The sequence below is a fragment of the Xenopus laevis genome, chromosome 9_10S (genome assembly GCF_017654675.1).
Source record: "Xenopus laevis strain J_2021 chromosome 9_10S, Xenopus_laevis_v10.1, whole genome shotgun sequence".
In the NCBI taxonomy this organism is placed as follows: domain Eukaryota; kingdom Metazoa; phylum Chordata; class Amphibia; order Anura; family Pipidae; genus Xenopus; species Xenopus laevis.
This window is the reverse complement of record NC_054388.1, coordinates 70945299-70966412: the sequence shown is the minus strand read 5'-3', so window position 1 is coordinate 70966412 and position 21114 is coordinate 70945299. Positions and strand designations below refer to the sequence as shown.

General features: G+C 38.3%; 1 long non-coding RNA gene across 1 annotated transcript; it reads left to right on the top strand.

The window, feature by feature from the left end:
* The first annotated feature begins 4226 nt into the window (after positions 1 to 4226).
* On the top strand, positions 4227 to 19567 carry LOC121399078. Its single transcript, XR_005964738.1, has 3 exons — positions 4227 to 4309; positions 5446 to 5496; positions 19359 to 19567. It is a non-coding gene; the product is annotated as an uncharacterized LOC121399078 (long non-coding RNA).
* Positions 19568 to 21114: the final 1547 nt, after the last annotated feature.

The window sequence follows — 21114 nt, the reverse complement described above, 5'->3', positions numbered from 1 at the left end:
TGTTGCCTATGCTTTCATAAAAAACCTATTTACCTATTTTTTTGCTATCCATTTGGGAATTCTTTTAAAGGGGGTAGTCTATACAGAAATATACCTCTGCTAAAACTGAGATAATAGGACTTGTGTTGCCTATGCTTTCATAAAAAACCTTTTTACCTATTTTTTTTCTATCATAAAACACTAATCACTCCCCCGTTTCCCCAATAAATAGTGTTATTTGTTCAAAGGGAGATCTGTATAAACAAATTGCAGCCTTTGTAATAAGGAGCTGCTTATTATGCAGATTACAATTCAATTCCAATTTTGGTCCTAATTTAATTTGCGATATTTGCGATGTTGGGTTTTGAGTATCATGCCTTTTAGGGTGTCTTGTTTGCAGAGCCCTGAATTTAAACTGGGATAGTTTGTTATAGATGAATGTATAACAGCATTAATTCATCTCACGAAGGCTAGTTTATGTTCGCAGACACAAATACCTTCTTTAAATGTACTTGTCAAAATGCCCTCTTTGCCCTTCTGTATAGTTGTGCAAGATGCCGTTCAATCCTCCCTGCCTTCATTTCTGAATTGAACACTGCTGCACCTATTGATGCAGGGGACCCCTGGAGAAACTGTCACATCCTGACCAAACAGTAGCTTCAGGGTTAATGTTGTGCTCAGTGTAAATAAGCACAGTACACACCGGAAATTGCATCAGATATGCAAACCCACAGTTGTACTAAGACAAATCAGATGCAATTATATCAGGAACCCCTTTGCGAAACTGGAATTATGGGAAAAGGGCAATACTGCTCAAAATTGCACTTTACTCACTGCACTTATGAATGTAAATGGCCCTATTTTATATCTGTGTACTAGTAAATGATGGCATCTGCTTCTCCGCTGCAAACATTGACTCGGCATAACAGCAAGTTGGAAAGTGAAAGTTGTGTCTTTTTCTTCTTTAGTGCAAAAAATACCACAAAACATGGACAGGCTTATGCCTATCAACTGAACTCTTGAAAAAGGCTTTATCTTGCCCCTATGCTAAAGTATGTGGGGATTTGTTTTCCAGCAACAGTATGGTTTAGCAACAGTGCTCACATCCCCTTTAACCATTTCTTACAAAAGCTACTACCAACCCTCCAGGCCAGGTTACACAATTGTTCATGTTTCACGTCAGTAAATATCCATTTACTGAGATGAAATACGTCAGCGAATGCACTTAGGAGTGACATGGATATCCTGCTCTGCTTAGCTTTTGCCTTTGCATCTGGATGTTGAAATTGCATATGAGTGTTAGCTGCTAGCAATGAATTTACATTTCATAAATGATCATTCAAGGCTGAATATTTGTTTTGTTGGGTTTTCTCAAAGGTAAACACATGGTTATTGATTAACTTTACCATTTACATCAGTGTAATAAATACTAGCAAATGCCACATAAAATATTTTCTTAAAGCCCTATCTAAAGCTGTTTTCTGGGTGTATCCAGAATGGCCTACAAGTATGATAGGATTATATTTAAAGTGGGCCTGTCACCCAGACTTAAAAAGCTGTATATTAAAAGTCCTTTTAAAATTAAACATGAAATCGTAATTCTTTTTTTCATTAAAGCATTCATAGCTGTAGTAAACTCATTTAAAAATCTCAGCTGTCAATTAAATATTGCCTGCCCCTTCTCTATGCCTTAGGCACGGAGGCGGGGCAGACAATTACTTTCACTTTTGATTCAGCACTTCCTAGATGTCACTGCTCTCCCCACATTCCCTCGCTCTCTTTACCATTTAATTGTGTAACCAGGGCATGGGGATGGACATCAGGTCCCCCATTCTGGTGCACAAACAAGATTATGAGATGATGCAAGGCTTGCCTTAATAACAGTGTCCACAAATTGGCTCCTGCTTGCTTGCTATAATTATGAGTTCCCAGACTGATGGAAACAAGATTCAAATAATGTATATAGTGTAATTAAAGTTTATGTTGCATGACTAATGTGATAAAATAGGATTTGGAATAATTTTTTCAGGTGACAGGTCCCCTTTAATATGTGCACCCATTGAAAATCTCATTGCACTACCTTAAAGAGAGGTTGAATGCAATAAAACTATTCAATTGCATTCCTAGCTCTTTAAAGCAAGGTAAATTATAAACCCCTTTTTTGACATGAGGTCATTCAGGATTATCTGGATATATTTTCCCTTTAATAACAGATGTAAGAGAATGTTTCAGTGAATATGTCAAGGATCTCTTATCTAAAACTGGCTTAAGGTGGCTATAGACGCACCCATAATTTCTTATGAAATCGTATGATATTCAGTGTGTGTATGGTGGGTGGTAGACGACCCATATCAGCAGAAGACTTATCTATCGGTTGGCTTGTCGATCAGGCCAGTTGGAAAATTTTGATTTGAACATTGCCCACTGTTACTACTGAATCAACAGTTGCAGGTAGAATTCTATTGTTCTACCTGTATATCTGACAATTCAGCTCTAACACATCTGGATTGAAAATGAACAATCTTTCCTTCGACCATTGATCGATTGTAATTGCTATGTCTTTGGACACCTTTAGGTAGTGATGATCTATCCCCAAAGTTGCTGGACTACCAACTCCCAGTATATTCCAACATGTTATCAAGCTGAAAGCAGGCAGGGAGCTCTAGTCGAGCAATATCAGGGCTGCATTCTTAAAGCAACACTGTCCAATTAAAATGTTTTCTATGTCCTCCAAGGCCAGCAGCTCAGTTGATACAAGAGGATTCTCCATTGGGGATTGGGCCTGCTCTGTCTGTAAAGCTGGCCATAGATGTGAAGATTTTATTCTTTGTGTGATGAACGCTTGTTCGTTTCAGTCTGCTGATCTACCATTAACCATTCCAATTAAATAAGTAGGAAAAATAACAAATCAAATAATGTTCTGCCCATTAATTGACAGACAGCAATCTTGGCCAAAAAATAATAGTGACAGTCACCCGCTGATATAGTCAATACAGGCAATACATGCAGAGATATTATCGGTAAATAAATCTGTCAGATTGACTAAACGACCAATTGCCATGGTAGAAAAATGTCGGGATACTCTACACACGATCAGAAAATTGTATAAAACTTAGTTTTGCACGACTGTATCTTTGCGTCTATGGCCAACTATGTTTGTACACTTCTTGGTTATAGATATATTTATATGCAATTGTCTAAGAAGGAACGAAACACATTTTTGTTCAGAGGTTTAATTACAGAGTAAAATAGGCCAGACTAGTCTCATACCCAATGTAACAAATAGCAAAGTTTCTACCAGATTTATTGGAGCCTGCTTGGCACAGCATTTAAGTGTAAAAACCTCTGTTTATAGGGGTAATGATTTTATCCTAAGTCACAGAATCTACAGTAATTTATTAAGAAATTACCTAGCAGCCAGTTGTAAAGCACTGGGTGGAGACTAGACAAGATCTAGTAGCATTTATATGCTTGACATCTCATCTTGTCCCAGAAAGAATGAGATGGGAAATTTAGAAAAAGCTGTATTAAAACGGGAATCATATTTATACACCAATTAGACTGTGTAGCACCTCCCTGGTCTCAGTGGGCAGCTTCCTTTTAAGCGATAATTAATATTACGGATGAGCAGAGAAGGCATGGGAATCTGCAAAAATGATGTTGTATTTTTGCTGAAAAATGCTGTATTAATCCTACCATGTTTTTTTAGGGAAATAAAATATATATACTGGCACTCAAAGGCTGGTACATGCAAGGATGAACCCTTGCATGTTTATTTGCAGATTGTGCAACATTTCTGGGTTGTACCTCTTTGTCAAGCATAAAACATTGTGATTGAGAAGTCAATTTAACGCCACCCACGCAGCGTAATTCACGTCATCAAATTATGTGCAATTCACCCCCAGTGGTACATGCAATCAGTGATGCAAAAACTTTAACACAGAAACAATTACATTCATAGGTTAAAACCTAATTAGTTAACTTAGTTACACAAAGTCATTTAAATGTTTTTAACTATCAGGAGGAGTCTTCCAGTATATTAAACAGTCCAGAGATATACAGGCAAACCTTTATCTAGCGAAGTTAGGGAAACATTTTTCACCAGTGCAACAATGTATCCATAATGAAAAGCAAATTCAGAAATTCGGAAAAAAGTAGCAAAGCTTACTTTGTCAACTAACTAATTAATTAGAGCAAAATAGACAGCAAACCTGCAGTAACATTTTATCTTTTTATCTTACCCTACACAGACTGGAGGGAGAATGGAAATATTGTCTATCCCGGTAGAAAATTCATGCAGCATGGTTATCTGAAAAGAGTGGATCAAAGAGTAAGTTAAATATATTCACAAATAGCATGACATATTAAAGTGAGTGCCAGTGAATCTTTTGGAGTTGTCTGACTAGGAGGGTGCCAAATTCAGGGCCGGACTGGGAATCAAAATAGGCCCTGGATTTCCAAGTATACAGAGGCCCAAGCAGCCCCCCTACCAGCCCAATAAATAGTGACTGCCTATGGGAACTTACAGCAGCCCCTCTGGCATCTGCCAGAACCCATAGATTGCCAGTCCGGGCCTAGTGCCAATCCCTTATCCCTCCATCACTGTGCACCAGGCATCCATTCCAGAAGGCCAGGGTGTGTGAGCGCTGCCTCATATCCTGAACTGTATTTATCCAGCCATGTGTTTTGGGGTGTTACACATAGCTGTGAGATACTAAGGGGCGAATCTGTATAGAAAATTTATACACAGACCAAGCAATGCCCAGTGATTTGTCTAAAGCCACAGCTCCCCCCTAGGCACGCCTTTAGTCCATACACTAAATCCACTGCTGTTGCTTGGCCTGTAGGGAATCCCTGTAGCTTTCCTCTTGCTCCCCCCGCTCTTGTCCATTCACACTGGGGATATAGAAAAAAAACAAAATTTCTTTCTATACAGGCACCTGAGGGCTGCCCTGTGAAGCTGCTTTTTTATTTGGTGCCTATATAGAAAATGTGACCCTTCTTCTATGGCAGTGCTCCTTCACCTAGATATTGTTGGACTGCAACTCTCAGCAGTTTTCAGCATATAATCAAGGGTCTCTTTGGAGGGATATAAGGCACACAAAGGTCAATTTTAGGAAGGGTATCCATCGCCTCTATCTCTGGTATAAGAAGTGAATCCAATCAGGCAAATGAATTTTGACAAACTGGCACATCTGTCAAAACAGGAAATGCTTTGCTAAACATGTAAAATGCTTTCCTGCTGTAAATCAAGTTTTTGGTAAATCTGTCCTGCTGACTTACTGTAAATACATGCTACCATTGAAATAAAAATGTGTACCAGAAAACAGGGGTTTTCGTATTTTGCACCCTGGTTTGCCATGAGCATCTCTAGCTGCAGAACCTGCATTCCCAACATGAATACAGTTCATTTTGTCCCATTTTACAGTTCTGTATGTTTTATTACAATTTCTACTTCCTTTCTAGCAATCAACCATTGTCTTGTCAAGATACAAAGGCCTCTGCGATCACCAAAAGGTAATTTTTCCATTTTTGTGTTATTTTATTGGTTGCACTCCGTTTTCAAGCTGACTGGCACTGATTTGCTGTAAGAGAACCTAGCATATCAAATCTCTTATCCGCACTTAAAAGAAAACTAACAGAAGGACAAAGCCAGAAGCCAAATGAATGTTGTTTTAATGCAGCCTATAATCCTGAAACAAGTACAAATAGTTGCCTTGGCTGCTTCCCATGCTGAACCATTCAATAGGGAGAAATATGTGTACGGCAAAATCTTTTGATTGCCACAGCAACCGGCAAGGTCCTTTACAACAATCAGTTTTTCATATTGCAGGGAAAACAATATTTGCAAAGGTTTAAGCAATTAGCAACTGTAATAAAAAATAAATGACTTTAGCCACAGTTTAGTCAGTTGTAGAGATTGTTATGCAGCTAAGTGCTAGAGAATCATTGATCTTGCCGTGACTCTATTGTGACTCAGATCCAATTTGACTATCAATATACTAGAGCAATATACTAGAGCAATATACTAGAGCAATATACTAGAGCTCTATCTACACATTAATATGTAAAAGGACACCATAGTCAACATCATTGCCATGGATATGTTGTTGCTTGTTTAGTGTAAGACGTAAAGGGGTTGTTCAATTTTGAGTTAACTTTTAGTATGACGTAGAGAGTAATATTCTGAGACAATTTGCAGTTGGTCTTTATTTTTTTATAATTTTTTTGTTATTTCACTTTTTGTTCAGCAACTTTCCACTTCAGAATTTCATCAAGAATTTGGTTGCTAGTGTCCAAACTATTCTAGCAACCAGGGAGTCTTTGAATAAGAGACTGGAATGTGAATAGGAAAGGGAATGAATAGAAAGATAAGTAATAAAATGTAGCAATAACAATTAAATTGTAGCCTCACAGAAAATTTCCGTAGGAGTATATGTGAGCTCCCCTTATCAGAACCACTAACAATACATCATTTATCAGAGCAGAAATTTTGCTTGGCCTCCAATTCCCCTTCAGAGAGATTGCAGCAAGAATGCTTTGATGTGTTGTCTTGCAATTTGAACAGTGTGTCGGCTGAGTTGTGTATTTTGGCAAAGCTTTCAATTAAAACGTTTATTTTAGAGGATCAAATGTACAGTAGAGTTGGGCTCATGGCTTTTTGATCAACCAGTCATTTTTGTGATCATTTTCCTTTTGGGAATTGCTGTCATTATGGGATACAGACAAGATCTTTGTGCCAGTTTATTTATACTTTATTGGAGGCACAGAGAATATTGCAAGGGAGCCCTGTTTTTAAAGCCCACTCTAAACAGCAAGTACTGAAGCCTGTGATAATCAGGAGCAATTCAGTGAGGGGCAAGGTGCATTGTGGGCCCCATAAGATTTCTGTTTGTCTGAAATAGGATCAACCCATTTACTATGTACAATAAAGCAATAGTCATCATAATGCCTTAAAGGAGAACTAAAGCTTAACTAAAGAATTAGCTACACATGTTGTACAATATGTTTTAGGCTTCTGCACCAGCCCAAGGCAACCACAACCCTTTAGCAGGGAAGATCTGTGCCACCAAAGATGCCCCTGTAGCTCCCCATCTTCTTTTCTGCTGATTCACTGCACATGCTCTGTGCTGCTGTCACTTACTTAGCTTAGGGACCCACTCACAATATACAGTACACATAGAATAGAAATGTCACAATATAAAGCTGATTAGTAATTAATACAAATAGTTACTAATTGGCAGCACATAAACCAATGCAATTCACATCAGAATTTAATAATCAGCCTTGTAGCCTCAGTTTATATTAAACACAAACCTCATTTACTGCTTGATAATTTGAGATGACCCCTAAGCTTAGCTTCTCAACAGCTGCTCAGAGCCCACTGAGCATGTGAGTGTCACAGACACTTTCCAAGATGGTGACCCCAAGTTTTAAATCCTGGATCATTGCTGCTTTTGAAAAACTGAAACTTTAGGCTGGTGCAATAAGTTTAGAAAATAAAATATGAAATTTTTAGCCATACATTTTTAGGGTTAAGTTGTCCTTTAAATGTGTTTCTTCTGCCAACAGAAATCATTAATTATGGACATGCTTGATTTATCAGTGCACAGAAAACTGAGTTGGTGGGTGATATTGGAGGAACTGACACAAGGATCTTCTTTCACATACACTCACACAGGCTGCAATGACCAAACTCACAATCACAAACCATCACGAACAAGAGATTTTATAGCACAGCTGGCACAATGCCTTTTAGGATAATTTATTACATCTTTAAACATTCAAGCACAATTACAAGCCATACAAAATGGAAATATCAAGTGAAGCCCCAGAGAGTGGGGAAGCTGAAAAACTGTTTCCTGAAAGATGTACTGGAAATATCCTGTGCGTGGCCCTAATCCTAACATCAGTTTTGCCCCAATAAAAATACTTTAAAGGAAAACTAAAACTTAAAGAGGTGGCATAGTAATGTTGCACATTATGTTTTGGGGTTCGGAGCAGTGAAGATCTGTGCCTCCAAAGAAGTAGTTCCCCACTTTGGATGGGTTTCTAACTAACACAGGTCAGTTTTCCTAACTAACCATGGTAGTCCTTCTGCCTGTTTCCCCAAAATAGAGAACATTCAGAAAACAAACAAATTCCCAAACCTTAAGGTGATATCAATCCTCACAGGCAACTTTCCTGTGTCTTTCCCCAGACTGGAGCTCCCTATTCTGGCTTGAGCTGCCTCTTTAATTATCCACCAGTGGTGCCTCAGGTAGACACAAAAAAACCCAGGCTGAACCCGGAACCACTCTGGGACATAAATAAGCTCTGTCCTGGACTTTCCCAGGTATACTGGTAGTGACCTCAACACAATATATATTTATTATTATTATATTAATTTTATTATGTTAAAAAAGGATTAATTATGTGATGACCAGGGGCGTAACTACTGGGGGAGTAGGGGGTGCAACTGGGCCAGGGCCCGCACCCCTGCAGGGCCCCCCCCGGCAGATCGCGCATGCTGCAGCCGGCTGGAGTCGGCTGCAGCCGCAGAGAAAAATCATACGGACGAGAGTGGGGGCGGGCCCAGCTGCACGGCCCGCACCAGGGCCCGCCCCCACCTAGTTCCGTTACTGGTGATGACATGACTTTTTTATGAACAATGCAATGCTCTTACATGCTAACGTAATAGCATTTGAAAATGTTGTATTTATTGACATTCAAGTTGCTCTTGTTGGCCACTTAGAAATAATATCTGCTTTGGAACTAGATTTCTGACTTGTATATATATATATATATATATATATATATATATATATATATATATATATATATATATATATATATATATACATATATATATAAAATGTCACTCACAACAAACACTAGACTAAGTAGTGATTCATATCATCATTGCCTGGCACCATAGAACCTAGGGGCACATTTACTATGGGTCGTATATCGAGGGTTAATTAACCCTTGATATTTGACCATCGAAGTTAAATCCTTCGACTTCGAATATCGATATCGAAGTATTTATCTCATTTCGTTCGATCGAACGATTAAAGGAAAAATCGTTCGATTTAATTCTAATCCTTCACTCCAGCTAAGTAAATGTGCCCCTCAGTGTATGGTGCTTTTAACTAAATGGTGTATTGTGCTTTTTACTAAACGGAAGCATGGAGAGGAGCATTCTACTGATATTTTGATGCTTTCTTATGACCCCCTAATCTTAACTTCTTAGCAACAACAAAAAGCACACTGAGCATGTGCAGTGCCACTGACATTCACGCATGGCCTATTAAAATCAAAAGGTAGAGAACTGATGTGCAGACCTGGAACATTACCATTTTAGCCCCACGGAACCTCTGGGCTGGTACAACAAGATCATTAAACAACATACAGAATCTATAAATTTAAAACAATTATAATGTGCTCTCTAACATACTAAAAGGTGAATTGCCCCTTTAACAGAAAAGTTGCAAAGGCTGAAGGGTTAATAATATTTAGAAAATATCTACGAAGGTTTTCATTCATGCAAGTCATAATATACAGTATCTAGTGGAGATAAATCTAAAGCAACTGGATGTTTCTGATGATTATTCTTGAAAAAATACTCAAAAAAGTCCAGCAGCTTTAAACTTGTCTTCGCTAGATACCTGTACTATATATTACTATACTATTATGTCCCCTTTTTGACATGAGCTCGTCCTGTTGGGCTTATGTAGAAATGCTGCATAAACATTTAACTGCATATAGCACATATATATAAATGGAACACAATGGAACAAGGCTAAGAGAGGAGCTGCATTACACTGTGAGCCTAAGGGGGTTGGGAAATAGTTCCTATAAGCAAGGAATAGACTGTTATGGTTTTAAATAAACAGCAAACCATGTGCACAATTAAAGCATTGTTTTTGCTTTTGGTTTATTTATGTCCCTACTTGTTTTCAACAAGCCAGCAGCCCGCAGTGCATGTAAAGAATATGGGAAGCGTTCACATTGCATGAATTTGCCAAGTGTAAAAGCTCTGTATTCAAAGTGATTTCCACAATGCATTGTGCCATAACAAAAGGCTTTCTTCATCAGGAATTCTCCAGGGCTATGTTTCTCAACTATTCGGTACATTCTTAAGGTGATTAAAAAAAACAAGTCATTATTTTTAGGCATTGTGCTTTTCACCATGGTTGCAGATTGACGTCTTTTCATTATATAAATATGTATTCAGAACATCCATTTTAACAAGCAGTCATTTATATTCATCTTTGAAGACTAACAGTGCCAAGTCCTGCGAGTCTTTATTTCCTGTCATGCTGTACAATAAAATGGGCCTGTGTATTATTCAAATCTTTCCTGAGTTAAAGGGGAACTTTCATAAAAACTGAACATTTTAGATGTTTCTTTTTTTTGTACCGTATATGGATAACTAAAAATTGTTTTTGTATTAGGTGTAAACAAAATATGTCTCTTCCATTGTATACATTGATGTCATTAATTGTATGTAAAATTATCCATTTTTTGTAAATAATAAATAAATCATATTGCACTGAATAAACAACAAAAAAAAGAACACATAAAAGAAAAAAAAACAACAATTCTATCTCAGATTATTTTTCTAGTGTATATCTGATAGCATGCCATTTCTAAAGGGAGGTATTAATAAGTAGTGGTCTGACCACGTGGGTATATTACTATATCATCCATCGCTGTCTGCTAAGCTGGGATGTTAAGATGAGTTTCATGTCATGGAAATAAGAGACTTTCTAAATAAAATATTTCAAAAATGATGTACTATTTCTGATAATCTTCATAACTACTCTTTGGTATCCCCCTCCTCTAAGCAATCTTTTTAAATAATACAGTACGAGTAAAGTTGGCCCAGGTCTACTAACCTACAGCACCCAATCAAGTATTTCTTTTTAAGCAGTTGACCAGAAATGTCAATTGGTTGGTATGAGTTACAAGACCAGTGGCAAATTTTGCACATTTTATTACATTACCCCTTTCTTTTCCCCTTTCATTCTATGCGTAGGCTTTGTACCTTTATTGGGTGCCTTTAGACGCATTAGGCAATTTCAGTTGATTCAACTTGGAAGGTAGCAACAAATACACAGGAAGCATGGGGGTTAGGGTTAGGATTTTGATCCAAAACATGGCACCTGAACCAGGATCAGACTGGGGAAATCTGGGGACCACCGGGGCTGCTGCCTTAGGGGCCTCCACACCCCTTCCTAGGCCCCCAGCCACGAGGTCCTTCCAGTGCCACCACCCCCTTCCATCTGCTCTCCCCTCATGTGTACCTCTCTTTTTGCAGCTGCAATTGGGCCTGGAAAGATGTCAGTGGGTGTTTCAGTGGGATGGGGTTTGAGTCAGCAGAGCCCAAGAGGGCTGGGGCCCACTTGTTTTTTTCCCAGTGTCCCATCGACCAAGTCCGACCTAAACTTAAACTTTGCACATTGTATATGTTGGTAAACAAACACTTAAATCTAAATGAAAAGAAGTAAAATAACACCATATTTTTAATTGATAATATTTAATTCTATAATCTAGAGTTTATACTGTATTTTTTTGTTTTTATGGTAGTTCTTCTTTAATGCATGAAACTTACATTTCTGTTGCTAGCTTTTTATTTGGCTACATTATTAGAAGCCAAAACTTGTGGTTAGGGATATTGCAAAATTGTGTAATGATCTCAGCCAGAACATGTTTTATCTATAGTTTGTTTTCTTCATGTTTTATGAGCCTTATGGAGAGGAAGTTGGAATATCACAGGGAGCATAATTAGGTAGTACATCGATAAAGACTGTGAGACTGTTCTGTCATTATTTATAGTGATGGGATAGCAGAGGGCATGCTGGTAGTCACTCACACTTAAGGGCGACAAACTACCAGACTCCAAGTCTGAAGTATTATTCAATTATTTGCTATCCCAACCATGTCATATACAGGCTAGTTAGCTATAAAGAATAGGTCATGTCAGTGGACAGTCATGTTGGACAGTGGGGGGCTGTAGATGTGATCTATTTGGATTTTGGCAAAGCGTAAAGGATTTGACTGAATTCCAAAATAGTGTATTTGGTGCATCCTTACTACACATGCACCAAGCATTTATTGGTCTATTAATTAAACTGGCCAAACATTTGTGCTTTGATTAAAACAACAATTATCTACCACAGTGGTTTTTTGGTGCCTATTGATGGAAAGATGTCCATACAGGTCAAGTGGAGACTGGGATATTAGTAAGTTTAGGAATTGTCCAGTTTACACTTGTTTGAGAATTGTACAAATAAGACAAAAGGTAACAAAGAAAATTTGTCGCACAGATTCATGTCTATCCAGAGGAGTAAATGTCCCCAATTTTATCCTTGCCCATGGCTGGCCATGTGGGGAGTTAAACAGTGCATAATGGAGTCAAAATTTATCGTTCAACCCTATTCTCTAACTGGGGAGCAAGAAAATCAAATAAAGAAGGGTTCCAACTATACAGTATGTATAACTTACTAAAAATGAACTCAAAGGTGAACTGGACAATAAAACTAGTATATCACTGTTTGTCCTGACAATGGTTTTTTTATATAAATAATGTGTTTCTTCATTCTCTCAAATGACAATGAAATGGAGGGCCAAATTTAGAACGGCATCTGCCATTCTTACGTGTGGTATGTCTTTAACAGAACATGGGAAATAAACTTTAGCGTGCAATAACAGAGATATTGATGCACATTTTCCATGAAAAAAAACAAAGGATCAAATATAAATAAAGAAACCAGGCAAAGTAACTAAAAAAGGAGGCTTGAGAAGCCTCCCCCAGGCACATTTCATTGTGAAGTTATGTTTGCCTTCTCAACATTTTCTGTTACATAGTTATTTATTTCTTTGTATCTTCCAGTAAAAAAAAAAATCTTATTTTAACCATTGGAACGTTGGCTGGTTACCAGTCTTTAAATTGTATTTTTGTTCACTGTGCTGACATGATTATAAACCCGCACTTGACCCACCCATGCCTGATAGGCTCAAGTTTATAAAAGAAAGTGATAGGCCCACGTCAGATGTCCTTAAGCCAGAGACGTGACAATGGAAGGGGCTGGACAGTGGGAAGGACACTGGGCAGAATTAGACCAACCACCCGCCCGTTACCCACCAATAGAAAGTAATTATTTCACCTAGCTTGTCCAACCTGTGGATAATACTGTTGATCCCAAGGGTTTTAGGCTGGCCTATGCATGACTAATGAGCACATCTTTTCACATTACACTTTTTGATGTAATAAGGTTTGAATAATGGCAACAATATATGCTAAAGTTAATTATAGTTATTTAAGCATTAAGGGTAAGGGCACACCTGGCGACTTGGGGAGATTTAGTCGCCTGGCGACTAATCGCCTCTTCTTTGGGGTGACTAATCTCCCTGAACGCCTTCCCTCTGTCTTGCGCCGGCTATAATGAAAAGTCGCCTGCGGCATTGCACACGCGATGCTTCGTATTCTGAAGTCGGCTGAAGTTGCCTCTAGAGGAGACTTCGGGCAACATCGGAATACCATATGGCAAATAAGGGCCTTGATTGGCTATTTGATAAACACTATGTGCACTGACAGAATACAAGAGGCTCTGTTTGGCAGTACATCCTGTTTTATGCAACCAACACTTGTGTTCAAGTCAAGAATTCAAAACTAAGCACTGCTTTGGGGCCACTGGGAGCAACAGCCAAAGGGTTGATGAACAACATTTTGCTCATGAGCCACTGGTTGAGGATCACTGTATCTGATCATACTTGGAGCTGTAGTAAAGAAAGATTTGGTTGAAGCAATATTGCTTTCCCTGTTGCCCAAAGGTCCAGTTTCCCCCTGTTCAATATAACAGCAATTTGTGCCATGGCAGCTGGTTGTTTTATCAAATATGTGATGGAAATAGGCGATGCATCCCCTGAGCAAGCTGCTGCATAGGTGGTATCAGCTTTACAGCCAACATGATGGTATTGAAGGCCAACTTCCAAGGCCAAGGTCTTACAATTGATCAGAAATTGTACAATAGAATACATACTGGCACTTACCACCAAGATAGTAGAAGTACCATTTCATGAATATTTTAGAACCAACTTTTACAGAGGAATTTAGAACGTCTCCTTGAGAAGTATCACAGGGCCTCCTTGGTGGAGATGAATCTGTGCGACAAATTTTCTTTGTTACCTTTTGTCTTATTTGTACAATTTTCATAAAATAAAATAGATTCCAAATGAAATTTACATAAATGATGCATGCATGCTAATGAATGCATGCATGCTGATAAGGTTTTTCACAATGCTGCTGGCTCTAGATCGCTTCTATATCGGTGAGTGTTTCACGTTTGCCTTTAGTACAACTGTGATGAAAGAGATATATCTGTAGCAAAAAAGCTTTACTGTTAACAAAGAAGAAACCCCCAGAAAGAGTGAATCCTACAAATCCATTATTAAGCAGGAGGATGAAATAAAACATGACATGTTCTGCTTCTTGTCATTGGTTTTCTGGTTTTCAAGCTCTTTATTCACGTAGTATCTAGATTCCCTATTTTCCCCCAAATTGTAGGATCATATATACAGGTAATTACATTATACATTCCAATAATAAACAATAATCCATGCTAAGACTGACATTCTCAACTATTAGAGATCAGCTAAACATCTCTCTTTGCTGGCTTTGCTTTAGTTTTACCTTTTAATGTGAAAGTTCTGAGACAGCAACGCATGCAATTAACTGGATAAAGTGCGAAAAAATTCGCCCATACCTATTGGTAAGGTGCCCCATTCATGAAGTGCAATGTCTCTCTTATGGTGTGTAATAATGTAGAAGGGGCTTGGTTTGGGTGAAAAGGATATTTACTTTTTTTTATATATACCTTGGTATATATCCCTATATATATTTATGAGATTATTGATGAATAAAAATCAGGGCCGCTCCTGCCATGTGGCAGCAGCGAGCGGCCAGTTACAAGGGGCAGCAAAAACACCTCTTGGAATTCTAAGAGACAAATGTTCCGGGTTTTAACCAGGAAATTCATCTCTGCTAGTGCAGGGAGCGCTATGGTGTCCATTGTACTAGCAATGCAGCCCCCCTTTGACCCGTTCTGATGTTTAAAAGGAACAGTTCAGTGTAAAAATAAAAACTGGGTAAATAGATAGACTGTGCTAAATAAAAAATGTTTCTAATATAGTTAGTTAGCCAAAAATGTAATGTATAAAGGCTGGAGTGACTGGATGTTTAACAGAACAGAACAGAACACTACGTCCTGCTTTTCAGCTCTCTAACTCTGAGTTTGTCATCGACTTGAAGGGGGGCCATGTGGGACATAACTGTTCAGTGAGTTTGCAATTGATCCTTAGAATGCAGCTCAGATTCAAAAGCAACAGTTATGACTCAGGTGCCCGACCCCCTCAAGTCACTGATTGGTTTCTGTCTGGTAACCAATCAGTGGAAACCAAGAGAGCTGAAAAGCAGGAAGTAGTGTTCTGACGATTATGTTAGACATCCAGTCACTCCAGCCTTTATATATACATTTTTTCTAACTATATTGAAAACATTTTTTATTTTGCACAGCCAATCCAGTTTTTATCTTTATACTGAACAATTCCTTTAAGTGCAGAGCGGGAGAGGGGGTCGGCATCGGTGGCAGCAGCCCCAGGATCGCCCCTGATAAACATTCTCTTATATCTCTAATTAAGCTTTGGATGTCTGCTTTCAAGAGAACTAGGGGGAGCAAAAGAGTCAGTTTTTGTGGAGGCATATGTCCCTTTTAAATGAGATCTTATCCAAGCTATAAAATTGTCCCACTGCGCCCCTTGTTCTCTGTAGTGAATTACAATAAGTTTTACCGATGAGAAAAAGTATTTTAGCAACTTTGCTCTATGTTCCAGTACCTCATTCACCACCTAGTTTTTAAAGGAGAAAATTTGACTTTAGCAACCATATAACTGCTGAGCAATAAATGAAGACCAGTTGCAAATGGTTTCAGGATATCACTGTCTGCATCATAAGTTCATTTAAAGGAGACCTACTGCTTTAACCATCAATAATATTTCAGAGAATGTTTGGTGTATGTCTATTGTCTAATATTCTGATGTTAGATTAACAGCTTTCAAATGGGGGTCACTGACCCCATCTAAAAAAAAACCCAAATGTTCTGTAAGGCTACTAATGTATTGTTATTGCTATTTTTTTCCTTTCCATGTCCTATTTATATTCTAGTCTCTTATTCAAATTTGGAACCTAGCAACCAAGTTGCTGAAATTGCAAACTGGAGAGCTACCTAATAAAAAGCTATTATCTCAGAATATCACTTTCTACTTGTATTTTTTACAGATGTTCTCCGCACTGCCTTTGTTCATTATGAATGCTCCAGATTCTCTTCCAGGTTACTGCTATCCCAACATCACCCAATTATTCCTTATAATAAGAGGAGAGCACTCCAATATAGCAATATGCTGTGATTGTGTTTACTACATAACCTTTTTCAAGTGTACCAAAAACAGAACGAGACATGCTTAATAAACCCTCCCTTCATTCACCATCAAGTTCCTAGTGGTTAATTAATAAAGAAGGTGTGTTTTCAATCATATATCAATAATAACATCACTTTAAGAGATGTTTAAAAGCCATCAAATTATTTCCATTAAGAAAAAAGTCCTTTGTGTCCATATTTAACCGTTGTGAACTGTACTTGATTGAAATCTTGAGTGTTTCAATGCTGCAAAGTAATAATACATATTAATATACGGTAATGTATTTAAAAATTAATTACATTCTTTAAAATAAGTGACATTAGTTTAAAATCAACATGAAATTGAGAAAACAGGGTCTACTGCAACATTGTTACTTGCTTATCTTATCTGCTAGGATGTATTACATTCATACAATGTATCACAATTATGTCTAAATACTACACATACATTGTCTATTATGGGCCAATACTATTCATTATTCTGCCAGACTTCACTTATTACCAGCAATAAACATCTTACCATTAACTTTATTCATCTATGTTGCTGGTGTACATTCAAGGCCTGCAAGATCAAAAGAAGAATGTATATCAAAAAGATTATAAAAATGGTCGTTTAGCCCATCTGGGGTGAATGTATTCAATCTTTTTATCCATTTTCCTTCAGCTTGAAGCAACTTTTTATGTCTGTCTCCACCTCTAATGTCTATCATTATTTCTTCTAGTACACACCACCTCAGCTGCATCGCATTATGTCTAAATTCTATAAAATGTCTAGAGACATGTGTGTCAGTGTGTGTACCTTATTTGAAATGTCTTATATAGCCACTATGTTCCTGAATTCTCTTTTTAACCTCTCTTTTTGTTTGACCCACATATCCTATGCCACACAGACATTTAAAAAAATATATAACATATGTGGAGTTACATGTGGCATGGCATCTTATGTCAATTTTGTGTCCCTTAGTTGGGTGATTAATCTTAGCTCCTTTAATTATTGAGGAGCAACAATTACATCCTAAACAAGGGTATGTGCCAATGTTAGGTTTGCCTTTAAATTTTTTCTTTTTAGGTCTGGTATCTGAAGAACAAAGCATATCCTTCAGTGTGCGACCCCGTTTATAACAAAACAAAGGCGGATGTTGGAACAAGTGGCCTAATTGTCAATCCATTTGAATTAGTGGCCAGAATTTAATGATCACTTTCTCCATTTTGATACTATGCTGATTATACATGGATACAAAAGAAATTCTTTGTTCTGCCTTATGTTTTTTAACCAATAGGCTGTCCCTCGGGAGTGGTTCTACTTCCTTAATGGCCTTATTAATCCATTCAGGTCTATACCCTTTCTCTAAGAAGCGATTAGTATGAACATTGGTGGCTTGTACATATCCTTCTGACCTAGAGGATATTCTTTTTGCTCTCATGAACTGTCCCTTAGGAATTACTCTTTTTACTTTAGGGCTATGAAAGCTTTTTGCATGTAAGAGTTTATTCTTATCCACCACTTTTCTGTAAAGATCCATTTGTATTTTACCTCCAGTTAAGGTGATTTTAACATCTAAGAAATTAAGTTCAGTTTGTGAACATTCATATGTGAATTTGATGGTGTTATGGCTCACATTAGCCTCTTCCATCATGTTTACAAATTCTGCTTGAGGGCCACCCCATATTAATAGAATGTCATCCACAAATCTGAAGTATCTCAGTATATGTTTATGGTACTGTTCTTTGTCCAGAAAGAATTTCTTTTCTAAATAATGCACAAATAAGTTGGTAAATGAGGGCGCGACCATGGCACCCATTGAGGTGCCCTGTGTCTGCCAATAGAAATTATCCTCATATGCAAAATAGTTTTTTGTCAGTACCATATTGAGGCAATCCAACACAAAACATATTTTTGAATTTTGCAGATTGGTTTCTAGTAATACTTCCTCTATACAAGCCATCCCTTCATTATGAGGATAGAAGTATAGAGGCTCTGTATATCAATATCACTTTCTACATTGTATTAAAAATTAATTTGAAGGTGAAAATAACAGACACAGTGACAGCCACAAACCCTGCACAGACTCGACCTGCATTATAATCATTGATCCACCCAGTCTCTTGTCCCTGGGTGGCAATGAATGTGATTTATATAACGTGAGGTCTGATGTCACCGTCTCATCTTGAGACACTGAAACTGTCACTCTGCAAGAGGGCATCTGACACTGAGTGGTATGCCACTGTGCAGGGCTCCCGTATTCAAGGGCCCGATAGGATCAACCATCCCTGACTCATGTGGTGCTGGTAGGCAAATCTTGTGTCTGTAATTGAAACTTAGCCTTTGGCTTTGAGGAACACAGTAGATTTTATCATCCCCTGAAATACATGTAGCTCAAAAAGTTAGCTTTATCAGAAAGGTCTATATAAATACATCAGTAAACCATCAAAGTAGTGCTGCTCTGAGTCCTCTGTCAAAAGAAACACAGCATTTCTTTCCTTCTATTGTGTATACATGGGCTTCTGTATCAGACTTCCTGTGTTCAACAAAAATCTCCAGGACTAGGGCTTGAGCATGCTCAGTTTGCTCCTCTCTCCCCCACCCTTTCCCTCTTGCCTCCTCCCCCTCCCTGCTGAGCCCAGAGCTATGAATGAGCAGGGAGAGACTCATGCAGGACGTTATGTCACACAAAGCTAATATGGCAGCTGCTATCCTAAACATACAGAGAGCTTCTAGAGCTGTTTACTCAGGTATGGTAAAGCATTCTGCAGAATAAATATAGTGTTATATCTTGCACCATTGTGGCAATAAACTGCTTTGGTAGCTTTCCTTCTTCTTTAAAAAATATTTTAAAAGTTTTTCAGCTTTTTCTTTTTTCTTATGACTGAATAACAAAAACATTTGCCTATAAAGCAGTTCTGTGCTTTCTCCTGCAGATCTTTATATAGGAACCGATCCAAGAGCCCAGCACCCTGACGAGCTCCCTACAGGGCAAAACCAACTTTGCATTCAGGAAGAATAAGAACCAGACATGTATAAATTAAGATCCATAAATATCTGCTGTTCCATGTAGGCAAACACATAACCCCAGTGATACGCCTAATGCCATGTAATAAACCTTAAGTAATAAACATTATTAACTGAGCAGTAATTGCCTACGGTATGAGTCAGTGTCTGAAATCATAAACAATGTGTCATCTGATAACTCTGCCTCCAGCGCCTGCCATTTGTGCACATGTCTCCCAAGCTGCCTGTGTGGTCCGTGTGTCTGAAGAGCACCGCATGGCATAAATAAAAAAGAATCATTATGTATACCTTTTATTTGAATTTTGCTGTCAGGGCAAATTGAGCATGACTGATTTAATATGATTAAAATAATTCATTTATATTAGGCTGTGATAAAGTTGTTGTGTGATTATGCAGGTGCACATGCTGAGGTGTGGCTAAATGTAACCCCTTCATGACTGCCACAGGTACAAGTACATCATGAAAAGGTGCCAGGGATGGAAAATGAGCGAATGTTTTGCATGTAAACACACGTTTTCTGCTTTATTTCTAATAGTTTTAAACATTAGCCAGTATCTCTAGAAGCTAAAATAATCCTACTCCATAGTGTTTGTTAATTATACCTCTATACTTGCATGGTTTCAGTCTGTAGAGGTTATCTGCATGCCTATGAACTGTTCCTGCCTATGCCATTGCCTGAGCTATTCCATTGCTGGTTGGCCTTACTCCCCACCACATTCAGTGTTAACATAGTAATCCACCCATAATATATTGCGGTATACTGGGATTTACACTGTGAGTGGAGCAAACTAGGGTACAATGGGTATTTCCCACAAGCCTTACATTATAAGTTGCTTGACCTTTACAGTGTTGTCCAACTTATTTCATCTAGTGGGCTGATTAATTCTCACACATCATGTTTAAGAGCAAGATTATATTTAAAGTATGTTATACACTGAAGTCTATGGAGCAATAGGGCAACCTGGGGCCATAAAAATCCTTTGGAGGGCCACATTTGGCCTCAGTGTCTCCTGTTGGACAACCCTACATTAGAATGTGATTTTGTATCAACTGAACAACCCTTTATACCAAACTGGAGCATGCTGGGAGTTGCAGTCCAGTTTATGTCTTCTTTAAGACAAAATAGAAATTAATAGGAAATAGAGCTCCATGTGAGGATGGAAGGCTGCACAGAGACTGGTCATTAGAAAAACAATCTTGTCATACTGACGCCACCTGGTGGCAAGAAAATCACATTTCAGTTCCAGAGGACAGATCTGTGCAGCTTTGTGACACTGCTGATCTCACTTTATTGGTAAAGCAAAGCAAATCCTTGCAACACATTATAATATACTTTAGTCATGGCAATGTGGGGTGATACTGTATATACATAAAGTGGAAGGGCAAAGGGAGTCTTTACAAGAATGCCATCAGACTCTTGGGGCACTACACAACTAGATGGTCAGAGCAGTGGAAAGTTCAGGTTCCCTTTAAAGGAAAAGTTTTTAAAACCTCTCTTCCTGTACTTTCCTGTGGAGGGACAGAGTAGGATCTCTCTTGCATGTGTGTGTGTGTGTGTGTGGGGGGGGGGGAGCGGTTGCAGCAGATGACAAACAGTGCTGGGCTCGGGGATGCTGCTCCTTCTGCCCAGCACATTGAACTCTCTGTAGTGAGAAGGAGGGCTCC